Source organism: Gorilla gorilla, chromosome 1, assembly GCF_029281585.2.
Source record: "Gorilla gorilla gorilla isolate KB3781 chromosome 1, NHGRI_mGorGor1-v2.1_pri, whole genome shotgun sequence".
In the NCBI taxonomy this organism is placed as follows: Eukaryota; Metazoa; Chordata; class Mammalia; order Primates; family Hominidae; genus Gorilla; species Gorilla gorilla.
Window position 1 is genome coordinate 129,942,788 of NC_073224.2, and position 19,783 is coordinate 129,962,570.

The following is a 19,783-nucleotide window of genomic DNA, read 5'->3' on the forward strand; positions in this document are numbered from 1 at the left end:
TGCAGTGCTGCAATCTCGGCTTACTGCAACCTCTGCCTCCCGGGTTCAAGCAATTCTCCTGCCTCAGCCTCCTGAGTAGCTGGGATTATAGCACATACCACCACACCCAGCTAATTTTTTGTATTTTTAGTGGAGACAGGGTTTCATCATGTTGGCCAGGCTGGTCTTGAACTCCTGACCTCAGGTGATCCACCTGCCTCAGCCTCCCAAAGTGCGGGGATTACAGGCATGAGCCACCGCGTCTGGCCTAATTTTTTTATATTTTAGTAGAGATGGGGTTTCGCCATGTTAGCCAGGCTGGTGTCGAATTCCTGACCTCAGGTGATCCACTTGCCTTGGCCTCCCAAAGTACTGGGATTACAGGCATGAGCCGCTGCGCCTGGCCTGAGCCACCACGCCCAGCCAATGGCTTCTTAAACTCAAGAAATTAGGTGGTATTTAAAGATAGACTGACCCTGTCAAAAAGTGGGCAAAGGATATGAACAGATACTTCTCAAAAAAAAGACAATTATGCGGCTAACAAACATATGAAAAAAAGCTCAACATCACTGATTATTAAAGAAATGCAAATCAAAATGACAGTGAGATATCATCTCACGCCAGTCAGAATGGTGATTATTAAAAAGTCAAGAAACAATAGATGCTGGCAAGGCTGTGGAGAAACAGGAACGCTTTTACACTATTGGTGGGAGTATAAATTAGTTCAATTAATGTGGAAGACAGTGTAGCAATTCCTTAAGGATCTTGAACCAGAAATACCATTTGATCCAGCAATCCCATTACTGGATATATACCCAAAGGAATATAAATCATTCTACTATAAAGACACATGCACACGTATGTTTATTGCAGCACTATTTACAATAGCAAAGACAGGAACCAACCCAAATGCCCATCAATGATAGATTGCATAAGGAAAATGTGGTATATATACACTATGGAATACTATGCAGCCATAAAAAGGAATGAGATCATGTCCTTTGCAGGGACATAGATGAAGCTGGAAGCCATCATCCTCAGTAAACTAACACAGGAACAGAAAACCAAATGCTGCATGTTCTTATAAGTGGGAGTTGAACAATGAGAACACATGGACACAGGGCCGTGAACAACAAACACCAGGGCCAGTCGGGGGTTGGGGGACGAGGAGAGGGAGAGCATTAGAACAAATAACTAATGCATGTGGGGCTTAAAACCTAGATGACAGGTTGATAGGTGTAGCAAACCACCATGGCACACGTATACCTATGTAACAAATCTACATATTCTGCACTTGCATCCTGGAACTTAAAGTAAAATTTAAATATATATATATATTTATATATATGATATATAAAATATATCATATATAAATATATATCATATTAAATATATATGATATATAATATATATACACATAATATATGATATATATAATATATATGATATATATGATATATAATATATATGATATATATGAGATATATATAATATATATGATATATAAATATATATGAGATATATATAAATCTATATATATATATCAGGGGTGGAGGAGGATTTCTGGCTATAGGGGCTATAGGAACTTGACAGGATTCTTGCTGAATGCAGGCTGAGGTGATCAGGTAATCACCTGGAGAATGGTGGGGAATGAGGACTTAGATCATATATCAAGAGTGGGTGATTCTGGCTAAACCAACTTAGCAGGATTCCTGCTAAAGCTGGGCTCTGGAGGACATGCCAAGGATGAGGCCTACTGAAAAAAGAGCTCAGAGGAACCTGTCTAGAGTTTGGTTAAGGACAGCGTCTTTTTCAGTGTATGTATATATACATACATACAGATATATAAATAAAATTAATTTATTCAAAAAATATAATACAGTTTGTACAAGTAGTCAGTGGAGTTATTTGCTTCTGTACTAAATACCTACTGCAATGTGCCTAGCTTTGCATGGATATTTAGATATGACTCAGAGGGTATACTAACAATGATAATATAAATTATCAGGGGTTTTTTTTTAATGATTCACTTGAGCTTGAAGTCAAAATTCTTTGCTACTGAAATAAGTAGGATTTTAGACATTTATACATACTTTTTAGAGAGGAGTTAGAAAAGGGAGAAGGTCTGTGTTAGAAATCTATCTTTTCAGCAGTTAATAGAGGTTTCCAAAATTCAAATTTAGTTGCTAAATTGTAGTTATTTTTGCCCTTCTAGCAAAAAAATTAACTTATTTGTTGATTTTAATATTTTTAACATGATTATGTTTTTCCAGGCGATGTTATTGTAGACATCAATGGCAACTGTGTCCTCGGTCACACTCATGCAGATGTTGTCCAGATGTTTCAATTGGTACCTGTCAATCAGTATGTAAACCTCACTTTATGTCGTGGTTATCCACTTCCTGATGACAGTGAAGATCCTGTTGTGGACATTGTTGCTGCTACCCCTGTCATCAATGGACAGTCATTAACCAAGGGAGAGGCTTGCATGAATCCTCAGGATTTTAAGCCAGGAGCAATGGTTCTGGAGCAGAATGGAAAATCGGGACACACTTTGACTGGTGGTGGTCTCAATGGACCATCAGATACAAGTGAGCAGAGAGTATCCATGGCATCGTCAGGCAGCTCCCAGCCTGAACTAGTGACTATCCCTTTGATTAAGGGCCCTAAAGGGTTTGGGTTTGCAATTGCTGACAGCCCTACTGGACAGAAGGTGAAAATGATACTGGATAGTCAGTGGTGTCAAGGCCTTCAGAAAGGAGATATAATTAAGGAAATATACCATCAAAATGTGCAGAATTTAACACATCTCCAAGTGGTAAAGGTGCTAAAGCAGTTTCCAGTAGGTGCTGATGTACCATTGCTTATCTTAAGAGGAGGTAAGTAAAAGCACAACATAGAAAAAGTTTCAGTGTTCAAGCATTTATATCTACTGATTGTCTTTCCTTACAGTTTAGAACGTTTTTCCCCAGCAGACTTAAATAGTAATTAGTGTGCATTTTCCTTAAGGTTCTGTCTGATTGTTTCCATAAGCAGTATCTTTTTCAGCAGTTTTAAAAAAATTATTAGTGATTTCATTCATGTCCATTATGGATTTATTTCCCTCTGTATTCTTTTGAAAATCTGATTCATGGCTTTAATGATTAGAGAGAGTCACAGCATTGTGATACTTCAAATGAAATACATCCTCTTAATTTCATTTCTCTGTTGATGACAGTAATAGAAATTGACTCTTTCAACCAATGGTGCGTCATCTGGACCTCTGTAATGCACCAAAGATGTTTTGAAAGAGCTAGCATCTCTGTGGATAAGTAAAATGTTGGATGGTGTGTTAATCTGTTCTGCAGAGGCAATCATGATAGCATGTGCTCATAAAGTTTTTATCTTAAGCTCTAGTATCTGCCTGTAAATGTTAATTAAACCACACAGTGCTTATGTGAGAGAAATATAATTTTTATTTTCCAAGGTCATCAGCTGACATGAACTCCTCCCAGACATTTACAAATTCAGTTCCAAGGAATAATCACAAAGTTGAATTTTAATATGCTTTCTTAAATCCATACTTATAAGTGACTAGTATCTTAAAGAATAAAAGCCACTTACTCTTTTATCTCTCTGGATTTTACTTTTCACTATTGAGGCAAACGAGCACTTCAGCTTCTTTGGGAGTTGTTTCTTAATCTCGTTTCTTTGATTCACATGGGTTTCTTCTCTGAGTGATGGTGGAATGTGCTCCAAGTAAGGTAGAAATCTCTTTGTGAGTGCTTGAGAGTAATCCAGGGCTTCAACAAGTATAACAAAGACACCAAAGTTCAATGTCACACAGGTTTGATGTCAGTTTCCTGCCTTGCCACTTACTGGTTCTTTGGTATAGGAAAGAATCTTAGTTTACCTTCTCTGTAAGATGGTCATAACATTTGTGCCTTCAGATTGTTATAAAAATGAAATGAGATAATATATGTATAATGCCTGGTACATAGGAGGTTAGACACAGAATTTGCTAGTGTACTAAAAGTTGAAGCTAGTTTTATCGTAAACATTAGCAGTATTTGTGATCTGGGAATGCATCCTCTGGTTTTAAACTTTGGCTCATTTTTTTTTTAAGGTCCTCCTTCACCAACCAAAACTGCCAAAATGGTGAGTATACACTGGTCCTCAAATCTTTTCCCCAACACACTGAGAGAGATGCCACATTCCCCTCTGTAAGTGGAGCTCACTGTGGTGATGATTATCGACTGGGAGAAGTTAGGAGGCATGCTGCCCTTGGCTTGTATTTATTAGAAACTAGGGAAACGTTTGAAAAAGCCCCCTAGTGAGGAGATGTGCTCCACTGGTTAAGTATTGCAACTGGAGGATTACTAAAGGCCTATTGTACCAATAATCCTGTTCTCTAAGTTATAAAATGTGAACACATTAAAGAACCAACCTAGAGGTCTTTTTACTTTTGTGTTTCAGAGAAACAAGGTAGGAAGGACCTAAATGTTAAGACAGATGATAAACTATTACATCGTCTTGCCCCTGCCTGAAGAGAAGACGTACTAGTTCACATAATTTTGTGGGGACTATAAATATGCATGCATCTTTAGATAATCTTCTTACTTTTAAGACTACATTAGGCTTCTTTTTTTATTATTTATTTTGTATTTATTTATTTATTTTTTGAGAAGGAGTCTTGCTCTGTCGCCCAGGCTGGAGTGCAGTGGCGCTATCTCGGCTCACTGCAACCTCCGCCTCCGGGGTTCAAGCGATTCTCCTGCCTCAGCCTCCCAAGTAGCTGGGACTACAGGTGCACGCCACCACACCCAGCTAATTTTTTTGTATTTTTAGTAGAGACAGGGTTTCACCATGTTGGCTAGGATGGTCTCGATCTCTTGACCTCATGATCTGCCCACCTCGGCCTCCCAAAGTGCTGGGATTACAGGCATGATACACCACGTCCAGCTGACTAAACAAGACTTTCTAGAGTAATTGTGGCCTTCTATGCTAAATTTGCTTGTTGTCAAAGTGAAAGACCTGAAACAGTGTCTTCTTTGGCATTCTTCTAAATAATCACGTAGCCTGTTTAAGGACCTGTGCAGAGAATAAGAACTTTAAAAAGGAGTGCATCAAATACTGCTGTTGTGGAAGAAACTCTACAAGGTGCACATTTGTAGCTATTTAAATATCCACAATGTTTTGGATATAAAGACAGTTTTATTTAAAATTCTAATTTAGTTCTAGTTTGCTCATTTGGAGTCTTTTATCTCAAAATCAAAAGATGGCCTTCCATAACCATAAACTATAGACGGTTATATTAAATGAATTAGTTCTTTCTAGCCCACCAAGTAGGAATCCTCTGCAAATTTGATGTTTTATAGATTAAAAAGAATCCCTCAGCTTCTGGCCTTTTTTTTTTTTTTTTGAGACAGAGTCTCACTCCATCACCCAGGCTGGAATGCAGTGGTGTGATTTTGGCTCACTGCAGCCTCTGCCACCTAGGTTCAAGCAATTCTTGTGCCTTAGCCTCCCAGTAGCTGGAATTACAGGTGCACGCCACCACATGCAGCTAATTTTTATATTTTTGGTAGAGATGGAGTTTCACTACATTGGCTAGGCTGGTCTCAAATTCCTGACCTCAGGTGATCTGCCCACCTCGGCCTCCCAAAGTGCTGGGATTACAGGCATGAGCCACTGCGCCCGGCCAGCTTCTGCCCTTTTCATTGACTGCTTATACTACTTGGGTCCAGTGTGAACAGAAATTGTTTTTGTCCATTCAGTTCAAATTGCACTGTATTCTACATTTCTCTGGTTCCTCTAGTAATCATTTTTAACTCCTGTGCCACCATATTTATTTCATAATGGATGCCACTGCAGTCGCAGTGGCCCTAATGCTTTATAATTGATGGAGGGGTCTGATGAACTTTAACCGCCTCTGACAGAATGCTAAGATGTATGGGGAAGGGTAGGAGACTACTGTTAGCTTCTCTGCCTTCTCATTGGGTCTGGGTGATTGAAGGGTCCCCTCTAGCACAACACTTTGTAGTGGCTGACCCCTGATTACTCCCTGACAGACTGGTGCCCCTGCATTCTAGTCATTGTTAATGATTACAAACATCCATAATCTCCCTCTCCTAACAATAATCCAGGAAAACAAGCTGGTCTCAAAACCATATTTCTTAGGCCATTTATTGGATTTCATTGTTAACATTTTATTAAATAAGTCATTTTGCTTGGCTGTTATCTTGGGAAAGTTCTATCTGAATAGGAAAAATATCAAAATATGCTACTATGCTTTCCCTTATCTAATTGTCTTGCATGGTACATTTTCTCTTAATATATGTGAACTGGCCAGACAGGGTTTTCACAGTGCCATCTTTATAACCTAAATTAGAGTTAACCTCTCCTGTTTTCTTAGAGAGAGTATTATCTTAAACATCTTCCTTAGAAATTAAACTCAGTGAATGGGAGGTGGGCCATGCTAAGAATTTTATGAAGATATTCTCTGAATCTCCCTCTTACTTTACTTAGAAGTGCTGCCTTGTGTTGTATTTCTATTTATCTTCATCTCAAAGTCAATTTGTGTCTTGGTGGTGGAGAAAAGGGCAAAATTGTTTAAACATAGGACTAACTAAGGCTCTTCAGTTGATATTACTATAAACTTTTTTCTAATTTAAGTTAAATATGTTTCAACCAAATACACATTGCTATGAAAATGAATTTCTGTAACTGTAAATCTGCTGTGTCTTTGATCCTGCCACCTATACAACTATAATCAGTTGACATATCCATTTCAGATATCAGTTTTATGAATTAATCAACCATCTGCTTTTTAAAAAATACTAAGTAAGGCTCTTTTCCATTTCAGAAAACAGATAAAAAGGAAAATGCAGGAAGTTTGGAGGCCATAAATGAGCCTATTCCTCAGCCTATGCCTTTTCCACCGAGCATTATCAGGTCAGGATCCCCAAAATTGGATCCTTCCGAGGTCTACCTGAAATCTAAGACTTTATATGAAGATAAACGTAAGTAGTTGTGGAATATTTCAGGAGAGCATATAACAAGATAAATTTGGATTTATTTTAGACTAGGACCTTCCCATCTTTCAGAAGCGTATTGAAAAGTTATTCCTTCATTACCATTTTAATAGAACTCTGGACTTCTTCCATGTATATTCAACATTCACACATTCATTTTTTTCAAAATCATGCTTTAAGTGCTAGTTATCTACCAGATGCCATACTAGGTAACCAGAATACAGAGATAAATAGGTTACATAGGACCTGCACCCAAAAATATTATTAGAACTAAATGGAAAAAGACAAATATGTAATCAAATAGTATACAAATAAGTACACATAATAAGCCTAACAGGTACAGTGATAGAAAGATGAAATGGATAAATTGGGATCCAAAGAAGGAATATTCAGTTTTATCAGTGTGGGCAGTAGGAAGTGTCAGGAAAAGCTTCATACTGGAAGCAAAGCTTTAACTAAGTCATCAGGGATGAAAAAGTGTCTTTGAGGAAGATAAAAGGGAAAGATAGAAGGAATAGCACATGCACACTGGCCTTGCATGACTTGGGCTCTGCAAGTAGTTCACTTTCGCTTGGTGCAATTGGCAAGGAAGGTCACAGAGGAGAGCAGGAACAGATTGAGGAAGGCCAATGATGCCCTTCCAAGGGAGCTGGAGTTGGTCATATAAATAACAGAGAACCACAGAATGCCTTTAACTATAAGGAAGGCATAGTTTTATGTTTTAGAAAGGTTTTTCTGGCAGGAGTATGAAGGATGAATCAGAGGTGTATGCAATCTGAGGGAGGGTGTGCAATTTGAAGAAGAAACTAAAGAGTTGACTCCTTAAAGGAGTCCAGCTGAGAGATAAAAAGAGAGACTGCATAAGGCAGAAATTCATGCATGTTCCTACTAATTCACTTACTAATGATAAATCTTTTCCGAAGTAAAATTGTAGATTTGAGTAGGTATAATTTTTTAAAATTTATTTGTTCTTAGAAAGAGATGTAAATCTACCTTGGAAAAGATATGTACAAGTGGAATATATATATAGTTGACTTAATGCTTATTTAACTAGTTGCAGAAGTACATCTTGATAATCCCAAGCCATATTCAGAGAGATGAAAACCCGTTGTACGCCCAGCAAAGCAATAATTTAAATTAGCATAACTATGTAGAATCCCTTTCTTCATACTTTCCATTCATAGCCTGATACATTATTAATACTGATATAAACTCTGCAGTCCCATCAGGCTTCACCCATAAAATAAGTGAGTTGAACTGATGACTCTTTTTTTTTTTTTTTTTTTTTTTTTTTCCCTGAGACAGAGTCTTGCTCTGTCACCCGGAGCTGAAGTGCAGTGGCACAATCTCAGCTCACTGAAACCTCTGCTTCCTAGGTTCAAGCAATTCTCCTGCCTCAGCCTCCTGAGTAGCTGGGACTACAGGCGTATGCCACCATGACTGGCTAAGTTTTGCATTTTTAGTAGAGACGGGGTTTCACCATGTTAGTCAAGCTGGTCTCAAACTCCTGACCTCGTGATCCGCCCACCTCGGCCTCCCAAAGTGGACTCTTTTAATCTCTAAAGTTCTACAATTTTAATAGGAAGTATATATCAAAAGATACTGCTTCTATAGAATATTATCAGGAATTTACTAATCTCACTTTTTACATAGTTCCTTGACATGTTTATTTCTTCTCTCTTTACAGTAAATACTTCTTACCTATAAATAACATTAATATTTTCCCAAAGAAAAAATTTTAGTCATGAAATAGATTTTTGTGACTTAATATTCTTTTTTTTTTTTTTTGAGATGGAGTCTTGCTCTGTTGCCCAGGCTGGAATGCAGTGGCACGATCTCAGTTCACTGCAACCTCTGCCTCCTAGGTTCAAGCAATCCTCCTGCTTAATATTCTAAGGAATACAACCTACCCTTTGAGGGTAGGACAGTATGAGTTAGGAGATTAGACCCTGGAAATCAACCTGGATTTAAATCTTACCTTCACCACTTGCTATGTGACAATGGCCAACTTACTTACACCCTCAGTTTTCCCACCTAGAAAATGGGGCTAATAATAAATGTTAGCGCTTAATTATTTTCCTTTAAAATGCTATTATTTTGCAAAACTAGGCTAGGTAAGTAGTTCATATGGAATAATTTTCTGAGAGAAAGGTATTAGCTTGAGAGCAGGAATAAGGTATTTTACAGGCACTCTATACAGGAGCGCCTGTACAGATTTAATGTACCTTACCCAAGTGTTAACTTAGGTCATTTGCACCTGTCAAATATCAAACTCAAGTTTGATCATTCTGAATTCAACATTGTTATATTGATTGGACAGCATTAGAAGTTAATGGCAGTGTAATACTGAGTATATGGAAGTGAGAGTAAATGTTTCTAAACAGTCTTCATACAGTTTTGTTTAGAGCTCAAAACAAGGATTTATAGTTGAATTGTGTGTGTGTTACACTCTTGTGCAAATTTTCCATATTAAAAAGTTCTGAGATTATAGTTTATTGAGTTACTCTATAATATCCTACTAAATACTGAACTTTGTTTTGTTTTAATCCTTTTAAAATAAATCATAGTATTTATATTTTCTGATTTTCCTCAGCACCAAACACCAAAGATTTGGATGTTTTTCTTCGAAAACAAGAGTCAGGGTTTGGCTTCAGGGTGCTAGGAGGAGATGGACTGTTTCCTGTTCAAACGTTTTGAGTGGCGATTTGGTGGATTATGGTGTGTTTTAAGTTTTTTTTTTCTCTAACAGTTTCATTAATATGAAGAATAACTGCATTTCTATTATTATCATAGTCCCTCAGTTATTGTGGTGTAGCTGAGGTTAAAAACTGTGGGTAAAAACTGAATATGTCAGCTGCAAATTAGACAGTGATTAATTTATTTACTTCTCTGTGTGAATAACCACATAAAGCTTATTTTAAGTTTATATTTTCCTTTGCCCTCATTAAACAGAGTCTAAGACATTTTCCTTCTCTAAGAAGCCTATAATCCCATGTCCTCTTTCCCACTATTACTCTATCTTCTGGATGCTCCATAAATGCTTGGCATGAGCCTGTGCATATTGTTTCACCTCGTCTTATTAATAGGTTGGCATTTTCATGCTCAGTACTTTGCATGTCATTTCATCTGTTACCTTTGAAACTAGAGGAATATAAAATAATTAATATTTTTGTCCAGAGGCATAAGGGTTATATTTGCAAAGCATTTGAAGTCTAGGATTTTGTTTACACATGATTCTCACATAAACTTGTTTTAGAGAACAAATGTAGTGGGTTTTGTTTCTAAGTTTTGCTCTTGGTTTGAATAACAAAGAAGTAATGTGTTCTGTAGCATTTTTAAGAACATATTTGCATTTTATTTTATATAATATCAATATATTATATATCAAAAAATATGGTTGGAAGTTAGGTGAAGAACAATAATCTTTAAAAATTACAGGCTTCTTATTTCTGAATAGAACATTTGATTTATGTAGTATAAATTTGTTCTAATTTGTCATATTGGTTACATTTACAACAGTCATTGGAGACACATAAAGCTTAAGGCAGGTTGCCCTATGTAGAACAAATTCTCTTAAATGTCAGATTTTAGCAGCTCTGAAACTAGCCTAAACATTCAGGATTGCCTAATTATAGGATTCTAATGCTGGTGAGCAAAATGAACCAGATTTGTTCACCTAGATGCATGTGAAGCTTCAGGCCACTCTGTTCCCGCTGAGATTTAGAAACAAGAAATGTCTCTGTGCTATGTATATTGAACTTGTACCGTTAGTCATATGTGATGGGAGTACCGTTGAGAATGATCCCAGTTGCTGTGAACAGTATGTAGAAAATCTTGCCTGATGACATTGAACAGACTTTTAATAGCTACTCTGCAGATTTATATTTTCTGAGTTTAGTGTTTTGTTTCATTGCAATGATAGGGATAATGGTTGTGCTTTTTGAGTTATCGAACAACTTTGTATTTTCTATTTTCTTTGTACACAGTCCTGAGGATCTATAAGGGATTACATAATACAATGTGGTTATTTGAAGTGCCATTTTGGAGAATGGGCACTTTCTCAGATAATACCTTTTTAAAATATAACTGTTTTCATAGTTGAACTGCAAAAATCTGTTGGTTTGCACAATGCTAAGTTAGGAATTCCTTAACTCTTCAGCTAAACTTTACACTGTGGACCAAACTGTACTTTGTTATCTTATCAGATATATATTGGGGCTATTATTCCCCTGGGAGCAGCTGAAAAAGATGGTCGGCTCCGCGCAGCTGATGAACTAATGTGCATTGATGGAATTCCTGTTAAAGGGAAATCACACAAACAAGTCTTGGACCTCATGACAACTGCTGCTCGAAATGGCCATGTGTTACTAACTGTCAGACGGAAGATCTTCTATGGAGGTGTGTGAACTTGTTCCTGCTCTGAAAAGTTAAAAAAGAAACAAAGATACTAGTCTACTTCCTGTGTAGTTTTGCAGGTTATTTTATTACATTCAGTAGTATCTAAGATAACCCATTTGGTGTGATCCAGGGCCTCACTGTGGAAGGCTATGCAAACACAAAAGGATTCAGAAATAATACTACTATAAAAAAATAAATTTTGGGCTTCTATATTAAGATTATTTTCATATATTGATGCATTTTGCAAATGTATTATAGGTGGGAGTATTGATTTAAATCCGGTTTTGTTTTGTTTTGTTGAGTTGAGGTAGAGTCTCACTCTGTCACCCAGGCTAGAGTGCAGTGGTATGAGCTCAGCTCACTGCAACCTCCACCTCCTGGGTTCAAGCGATTCTCCTGCCTCAGCCTCCTGAGTAGCTGGGAGTAGCCTGGGAAGTTAACTAGAAGTCCTCATGCATGTTTTTAAAACAAAGTTGGTAATTAGCATAACCTAGTTAGTTACCTTTACACAGAGTGACAGAATTAAAAAGTTGAGAAGCCCATCAGACCTCAGCCAGGAGGTACTGAAAGGAGGGAGACCAGTGAGTCTAGACCAATAGGTGGGTTAGGCCTCCTGAATGCCAGCCTAGAAGTTTAGACTTGATTCTATAGACTCTGGGGTACCTACAAGTTTGTAGTCGGAGCCTTGGGAATTGAATGTTACATAGGAACTTTCACTGTTTCCAGCTAGCCTTGGCTGTTAGCAATTATTTTTATCTACTTTAACAGGGGGGACAGAGTAGGGGGGCAGGAAACTAAGCTGGCATTATGGTCACAGGAAAGAACAGACTGATTTGGAGCCTTTCAAACTGCAGACCTTTGTTACTGACCGATGCTTAATTTGGTTTCTGGGTTTTGTTCGTTTTTTCCCCTGCCCTTACCTCATTTACCTTAATGATAGCTCCAGCCTCTAGAGCTCAGCTAGGGCAGGCTGCCACTGCGGATTGGGGGGCCAAGAGGCCCAGCGCAAGAAGAAAGTGGGTTGAAAGCAGAGTTCTGTTTAAAGAATTTTCTGCTGGAAACTAGCCCAGAGGGAGTAAAGAGGAGCTTTAATGAGGAGCAGCTGCGGTGCCGACGCAACCCACACGAGACTTTTTTTTCCCCTTCGTTCCACATTCTGTATAGTTTTTTTAAAAATCATGATTTTGAAATAGCTGTTTTGTAAAGCATGCCTCCCTTTTTCTTCTTGTATGTGGTGGGATTTTGCTTTGTTGTTGTTGTTGTTGTTTTTTGAATGGCCAAATCCTCGTTTAAAAAAAAAAAAAAAAAGCTAAAGACAGAGCTGCAGCAAAGCCCTGGATGCAATTTGGCCTCACCCTGCTGATACAGAACATTCGGTGGAGAAAACAAGGGGAGAGAACACTGGCTTTTCTTTGGAAAAGGGGCTTATTTCCTGCTCAGACTTCAGTCATCTTGGAGCTGACACAAGCTGCTACACTGTTTTAAGCTTTTCTGTAGACGAGTGGCTATTCACTTAGGAAACGTGAAAGAACAAATTTTTCTGTCCTGTATTACTAGGGAGACTGATCCTGAACTGCAGCCATTGCCAGATAGATTGGAATTGCTATTCAGATCCCAGCTTCGTTGAAATCTGTAAAGTGGCTACATGTAAACTAATCCAGGCTGCTAGTGAGATGTGAGGGTTGGGGTCTGGTTTTCATCTGCTTAAGTGAGAGGAAACTGTAGGGGTATCCTTCAAATGGAATGTTTTCTAGTTCCATTAGGAGGAATCCCTTGTTTTTCTCTGTTTTCTTCCTTCCTTTGCTTTTCTACATCCAACCCCATGCGTATGTTTGAACAGTAACAATGAAAATGTGGACCTCTCAATGTCAGAAATGACACTTTTTTTTTTTGAGACGGGGTTCTCACCATGTTGCCCGTGTTGCCTAGGCAGGTCTCAAACTTCTGCTCTAGCAATCTGCTTGCCTTGGCCTCCCACAGTGCTGGGATTACAGGTGTGAGCCACTGTGCCCAGCTGAGACTTTTAAAGAAAAAGTCATAAATATATCTTTATGGACCTGGTAAGTATTCAGATTAGTTTATGGAGTTTAAAATGGAAAAATGCTCCCCAAACCTTTCTCTGTATTCACAACCTCATCTGCGAAGTATGTTCTTTCAGAGTTCCAATGCTAGAGAAGAGAGAGTAAGTAGAAGTCACTGAGAGACATTGAAGAGACAGTTATGAAAATAATTAATAAACTCTCTACAGGAAGGAAACATTCATATAGTTTTGCGGATGAAAGGCATCTGTTAGATTTTTGTGGTTATTTTTTAGAATATACACCTTTAGTTCAAGTGGTAGACTGTTTTCCAAAATGTGTGCTGGGTAGCTTAATGGAATTATAGATATGTAAGGGATGTTGGGTGTTTAGCCATGTTTTCACTCTCTAACCAAATTCAACTTTAGCCATCTCAAGAAGACAGCTATTTAAGACCTTGTTTTCAAGCAGAGAACCTTACTTTCCACCAAGACTAACAGAGTATGTTTTCTCCTTATACCACAGTTGAACAGGGATTTGCAAGTTGAAAGATCTCCTGCCTTAGGAAACAAGGGTCTGTTATTTCTGACTGTCTTACCTATTACTCCCCTTTCTTCCCGTGTCCATAATGCTGCTTAGCTTCCTGGGGTGTGAAGGATAATTCTATACCTCAGGATGACTATTAGGTTGATTTGGCCTGTTATTCTACCAGACAGATCACAGAGTAGAGATGGATTTTGTGGAACATTTGGATTGAGAGACTGACTTTATCCATCACATGAAATTTAGCCTGCTTTGGAACCAGCTGCTTAGTGGGGTTTAGGTACTCAGGTATTCAGGGAACCTACACCAAGGGTTCAAGACAGGCTCTTTCCCACAAAAACTATCTAGATGGGAGTTTGAGAAAGGTACAGCAAAGACATAACAGTGGCTTAAATAAAGAAGAACCATACCAGTGGAGACAATGTAGTGCATGACATGGCACTACATCTGCTGTTGGAAGGATCAGAGACAGGTGGGATGATTTGTAGAAGGCTTACTATAGGACAGGTTTACAGCAGATTTTTGAAAAAAGGGTGGAAGAAAGGAACCTAAGTTGGAGATATACCAGAAGGGAAGCATGATGTTTCTCACTGGAAATTAAAAAGATTTTAATATAGGGGACAGTAAACAAGATTGTGGAAATAATATGGAGTGTTCGAGTTATGGATTACTAAAGAGTAAGATGGTTAGATGATTGGAATGCGACAGACAAGCAGATCAGAGATTGTAAAGAACTTGGATTTGAAAGGCTTGGTATTAATACTGTTGCTAGTTTCTGAGCAGAAGAATGACATGAAAATTATGCTTAGGAAAGATTATTCTTTTAGTCATATGCTTAGGTTCAGCAAGGAATTTCCAGACTGTCCTTAGGGAGAGGAGAGGTATGGATAGGATGCTGGTCCATTTAGGATGTTAGAGCTGATTGAATAGGTGCTAGTCTTGGGGTAAGACTTAGTCATACACTTTCAGTTAAGTACTATTTCATTGCAAGGTCTAGGTGAAGGTAGGGATATATTTGTAAAACTCGGGAAATTGCTAGATTCACAGATGACCAACTTTGGGTAGATCAGTTAGCTTTGGTGTCCTTTTCAGTGCTATAGGGGTTCAGACCATTTGGTTTCTGAGATCACTGCTGAAATTCTGTGATTGTATGAGTATAATGTAAAAGTTGTCTCAATCAAGGAAACTTGGAGTAAAGACTCAATATGATGGATTTAAAAGGAATGAATGACAGTTCCAATTATTGGGTTCAAAAAACATGTGCTACAAGTATAAGATGAGAAAAATAGGGTACACTAGTAGTTCATGTGAAATAAGGCTCTGAATATTTTAGCTGAGTGTGTATTCCATAGCACATAGTAGTATTTTGTGGCTTCTAAAAAAGTACACATATCCATTGGGTATGAGTCGGAGCATTATTCTTTCTTGAACTGCGCTCTCACGATGCCTCCTCAGTTTAAGAACTTACTCTGAAATAGTAAAAGCATAGTGTCCAGATCAGGAGGTCATGGTTCAGCTCTGTGCTGCACTGGTAAGAACATGTGTTAAGCCTTTTTCCATTTTGAGCCTCACTTTTTAAAGAGGTTTTTGATGAACTGGAGTCATCCAGTGATGGGGAGGCAGGATAGCCTAGTGTTGAAGCACACGCACTCTAGAGTCTACTTGAGTTTGAATCCTGCCTCTTCCATCTACTAGCTGTGAATTTTTTTTTTTTTTTTTGAGAGGGAGTCTCGCTCTGTCGCCCAGGCTGGAGTGCAGTGGCGCGATCTTGGCTCACTGCAACCTTCAACTTCTGGGTTCATGCCATTCTCCTGCCTCAGCCTCCCGAGTAGCTGGGACTACAGGCGCCCGCCACCACGCCTGGCTAATTTTTTATATTTTTAGTAGAGACAGGGTTTCACTGTGTTAGCCAGGATGGTCTCGATCTCCTGACCTGGTGATCTGCCTGCCTTGGCCTCCCAAAGTGCTGAGATTACAGGTGTGAGCCACCGCGCCCGGCCTAGCTGTAAAATCTTAATCTTTCTAAGCTTTGAGTTCCTCATATATAAAATGGAGATTATAATATAGCACTGGAGCGAGTAATACAAGAGACAATAGCTATCAAATGCTTAGCAAATATACAATACATAGTTAAGTACTTAGAAAATATGTTTTCAGTTACTTCGGGTATATACCTGGGAAGGGAGGCAGAAAATTTTGGTCATTCTGATTATTATTACTACTATTAAGCATAGAAGCACCACTAAAAAGGTGAAGAAGCCTGGAAATAACCCTATACTGAGGAATACGCCAAAGCATTGAATCCTGGAAAAAAGAAAACAAAAGGCCCACATCACTATCTTCAGATTCTTGAAGGGCTACGTGTAAGAGAAGCAGAAGGCTTGTTCTTTTTTGTTCTAGACGGTAGAGATAACCTGGAAATTGTAGAGAGACAAAGTTTGTTCTTTTCAAAGTTAAGACATAATTTATGTATCATAAAATTTACCCTTTTAAAGTGTTTAATTTAGTAGACTTTAGTATTTCCAGAGTTATGAGACCACCACCATTATCTAATTTCGAAACATTTTTATCACCCTGAAAGAAATTCTCTACTGCTTAGTAGTCACTGTCTATTTCCCTTTCTTTACAGCTCCTGGCAACACTAATCTACTTTCTATCTCTACGGATTTGCATATTCTGGACATTTCATATAAATGGAATTATATAATATGTGGCCTTTTGTGTGTGGCTTCTTTCACTTGGCATGTTTTCAAGGTTCATCCATGTTGTAGCATGTATCAGAATGTCATTCCTTTTCATGGCCACATATTTCATTTATGGATATACCACATTTTATTTATCTGTTCATCAGCTTATAGGCATTTGGGTTGTTTCTACTTTTTAGCTATTATGAATAATGCTGCTATGAACATTTTTATTATGTGGGCATATGTTTTCAGTTATCTCGGGTATATACCTAGGAAGGGAGGCAGAATTTGAAGAATTAAGAAAGAAAGAGCTTTCTCACAGTGGGATCCACCCACATTGAAGACTGTTGTTTTGTTGAAGTAGTCAGCCAGTAATTTCACTTAACAAATGCATAGTGTTTACTATGTGCTGGATAGTGTTCTAAGTGCTTTACCCTTATTTAAAAATCCTATGAAGTAGGCACTGTTATTACATCTCTTTTACAACAGGGAAGTTTAGTACCTTGCCCAAGATTACACATTGAGTAACTGGTGGAGTTGGGATTGAAATCCAGGTGGTCTGGTTCCAGAGTCTGTACTCTTAAGAGCAGCACAATAATAACTCCAAGCATTTATTAAATTCTCAAGATTTATCCGGCACCATGCTACATGCTTGTATTCAAGCAGAGGCTGGTGATCATCTTTTAGAAATATTTTAGAAATGATTACTTAATTGGATAGAAATTAAATTTCTTGAATCTGAAGGTTCTGTTATTCCAAGGATGGCTGGAAATGGGGGAAAAGCCAGCAACAAGATGATGTCTGGCCTGAGGCTTTTAAGATGATCAGAATTTGTATCAAAAAGGAAACTGTGAACATGAATGATAAGTATTATAGGAATTCAGTTAACAAGTCTTGTCAGAATGTGGTAATAAATTAGATACAACTTAAAGAGATGAAGTTACTTTAAATTGTGTGTGGAAGCCTTAGAAAAATTGAATAATTAAAGTTTCTTGGGAAGATGATCTCCTTTTACAAATGTTTAGTTTCAAATAGTGGCAGCACATATTAGGATAGAGAGATGACTTCTAAAAAACTGAACATATGGGACTGGAACAGTGTATTTTGGAGTCAGTTACAGGAAGGAAGTTGTTTAAAACCAAGTGAACAACAACAGTAACAAATGCATTTGAGAGAAAGAGCAGTGCAGTCCAGAAGTAGATGGAAAAGAAAGAGAAATATCTGAAATTAGGCTACAGTCATAGAAGGTTAGCTGTGAAACAATAATTTGGAAAGGGAAATGGGACCTCATGAAAATGTGGGTTAAAAGAGACTTGTATATCTTCTAAGGTAAAAGTAAAGAACTAAGTTGATGTCCAGCCCTCTAAAACATTTTAAATAGAAATCAAACTTTTTTAATACAGTAGGTCTAGTTTCACATAAAGCAAATATATGGTTCTGTACACGGGCTTTAGGAGAGTAAGTCTGTTGTACCTCATATGTAAGTATTATCCCATTTAGAGGAAAACCCTAAGTCTTTCTTTACGGTGGCTTAAAGGCCCCAATTGATCCACATCCCAGTTACAGCTCTCATCTATTTTCTGCTGCTCCAGATATTTTTGCTGTTTCTCAAACACGCTAGGGCTGCTCTCTGTGTTATGGCCTTTGCATTTGCTGTTCCCTTTCTCATGAATGTGTTTCCCTGAGATACCTGCATGATTACTCTCACCTTACTTAGGTCTCAACTCGAGTATTGTCAGTGAAGGTCTTCTCTGATTTTCCTATTCTAAACTGAGATACTTCTCTTTGCTCACCCCACACCCTCATCCCCAGCTCCATTCCTTCCTGTTTAATTTTTTTTTCACAGCACTTAACTCCATCTATTGTGCATCTTTTACTTAGTAATTTTGTTTTCGTCTTCCGCTATTAGAATGTAAACTCCAAGAGTGTAAGAATTTTTCTAGCACTGGAAAAATGCCTGGCACATAATAGGCATTTACTAATTGTTGTGTGAATGAATGATTATAAGTTTAATATTCTTTGTGGAAACTAATAAGGTTGATTTCCTATCAGAAACCAATCATTATTAATAAGCATATTGGATGGTATTTATAGAATTAGCCTTCATATGTTCTCTACTCAGAAGTTGGCAAACTTTTTCTGTAAAGTGCCAGAGAGTAATTATTTTTGCAGGCTTTGTGGTCTCATTACAGCTACTTGACTCTGTTGTTGTAGTGGAAAATCAGCCATAGACAATCTATAAATGAATGAGCATGGCTGTGTTCCAGTAAGACTATTTATGGACACTGAAATTTGAATTTTATATAATTTTGAAATGTCAGAAAATATCCTTCTTTTGTTCTTTTTTTCTAATCATTTAAAAATGTAAAAAACTATTCACAGGCCAAACAAAAACAGGCAGTGGTCCAAATTAGACTTGCAAACTGTGCTTTGTCAATCTCTGGTTTTACTGATTTCTTAAATATATCTTAGGTTAAAACTTATTTTTCCATACTTGATAGGGAGCAACAATGTGAATTAAACTGTAGAAACAAATAATTCAGAAATACATCTGTTTAGCTTTAGAAACTTCCATTTTGCTTCATTTTTGTTTTCCTGGGAACCTTATATTTCCATTATATGTTTATGATGCTACCATTTAAATGACTTTGCATTCTCTTAGCATATGCCACATGATAGTGTTAGGGTGGTGTAATAGTTCAGGAGCAAAGCTGAGCAAAGCCCACCCACATTAAAAAATTTGCCATTATTTAGAAGGTGCATAATTCCCATATGGGAGAATGAAGAGTCATCTAATAATGCCCAGAGGGCTGCACTGTGAGTGAGAATTGTGTTGCAGTTTTTAACATTCATAACACATTTCTTGAATAAGCTGCAAATGCTTTTAATAATATATCTCAGAGTTAATTTTAGCTATGCTACATTGGCACTTTTTGCTCCTCCACTTCAAAAAACCAACACAAGAAACTATTCTCAAATCAAGCTGTGATTTGGATGGGGCATTGTATTTTCCTCAATAAGCACAAAGAAGAGAGAAAAGATGTTTTCACTTGGCAAAACTTTTTTTTTTTGAGATGGAATCTCACTCTGTTGCCCAGGCTGGAGTGTAGTGGCACAATCTCGTCGGCTCACTGCAACCTCCGCC

At 37.7% G+C, this 19,783-nt stretch overlaps 2 protein-coding genes across 5 annotated transcripts in view; one reads left to right on the forward strand and one right to left on the reverse strand.

Annotated features, from left to right (window-relative positions):
* Positions 1-19,783, reverse strand: part of GSTM2 (glutathione S-transferase mu 2) — a 1,178,915-nt gene that overhangs the window by 708,056 nt on the left and 451,076 nt on the right. The gene's annotated exons all lie outside the window — the stretch shown is intronic.
* Positions 1-19,783, forward strand: part of LOC129525191 (neuroblastoma breakpoint family member 15-like) — a 68,701-nt gene that overhangs the window by 16,333 nt on the left and 32,585 nt on the right. For 2 of the 4 annotated variants that reach the window (XM_063701208.1, XM_063701248.1), the window contains exon 1: positions 11,236-11,390. The exons of 1 other annotated variant lie outside the window; for it this stretch is intronic. The gene's annotated coding sequence lies outside the window, so the exon portion shown is untranslated. Of the gene's footprint in view, positions 1-11,234; positions 11,391-19,783 lie in introns of those variants that run through there. One more of the 4 variants, XM_063701286.1, reaches the window with a different exon arrangement.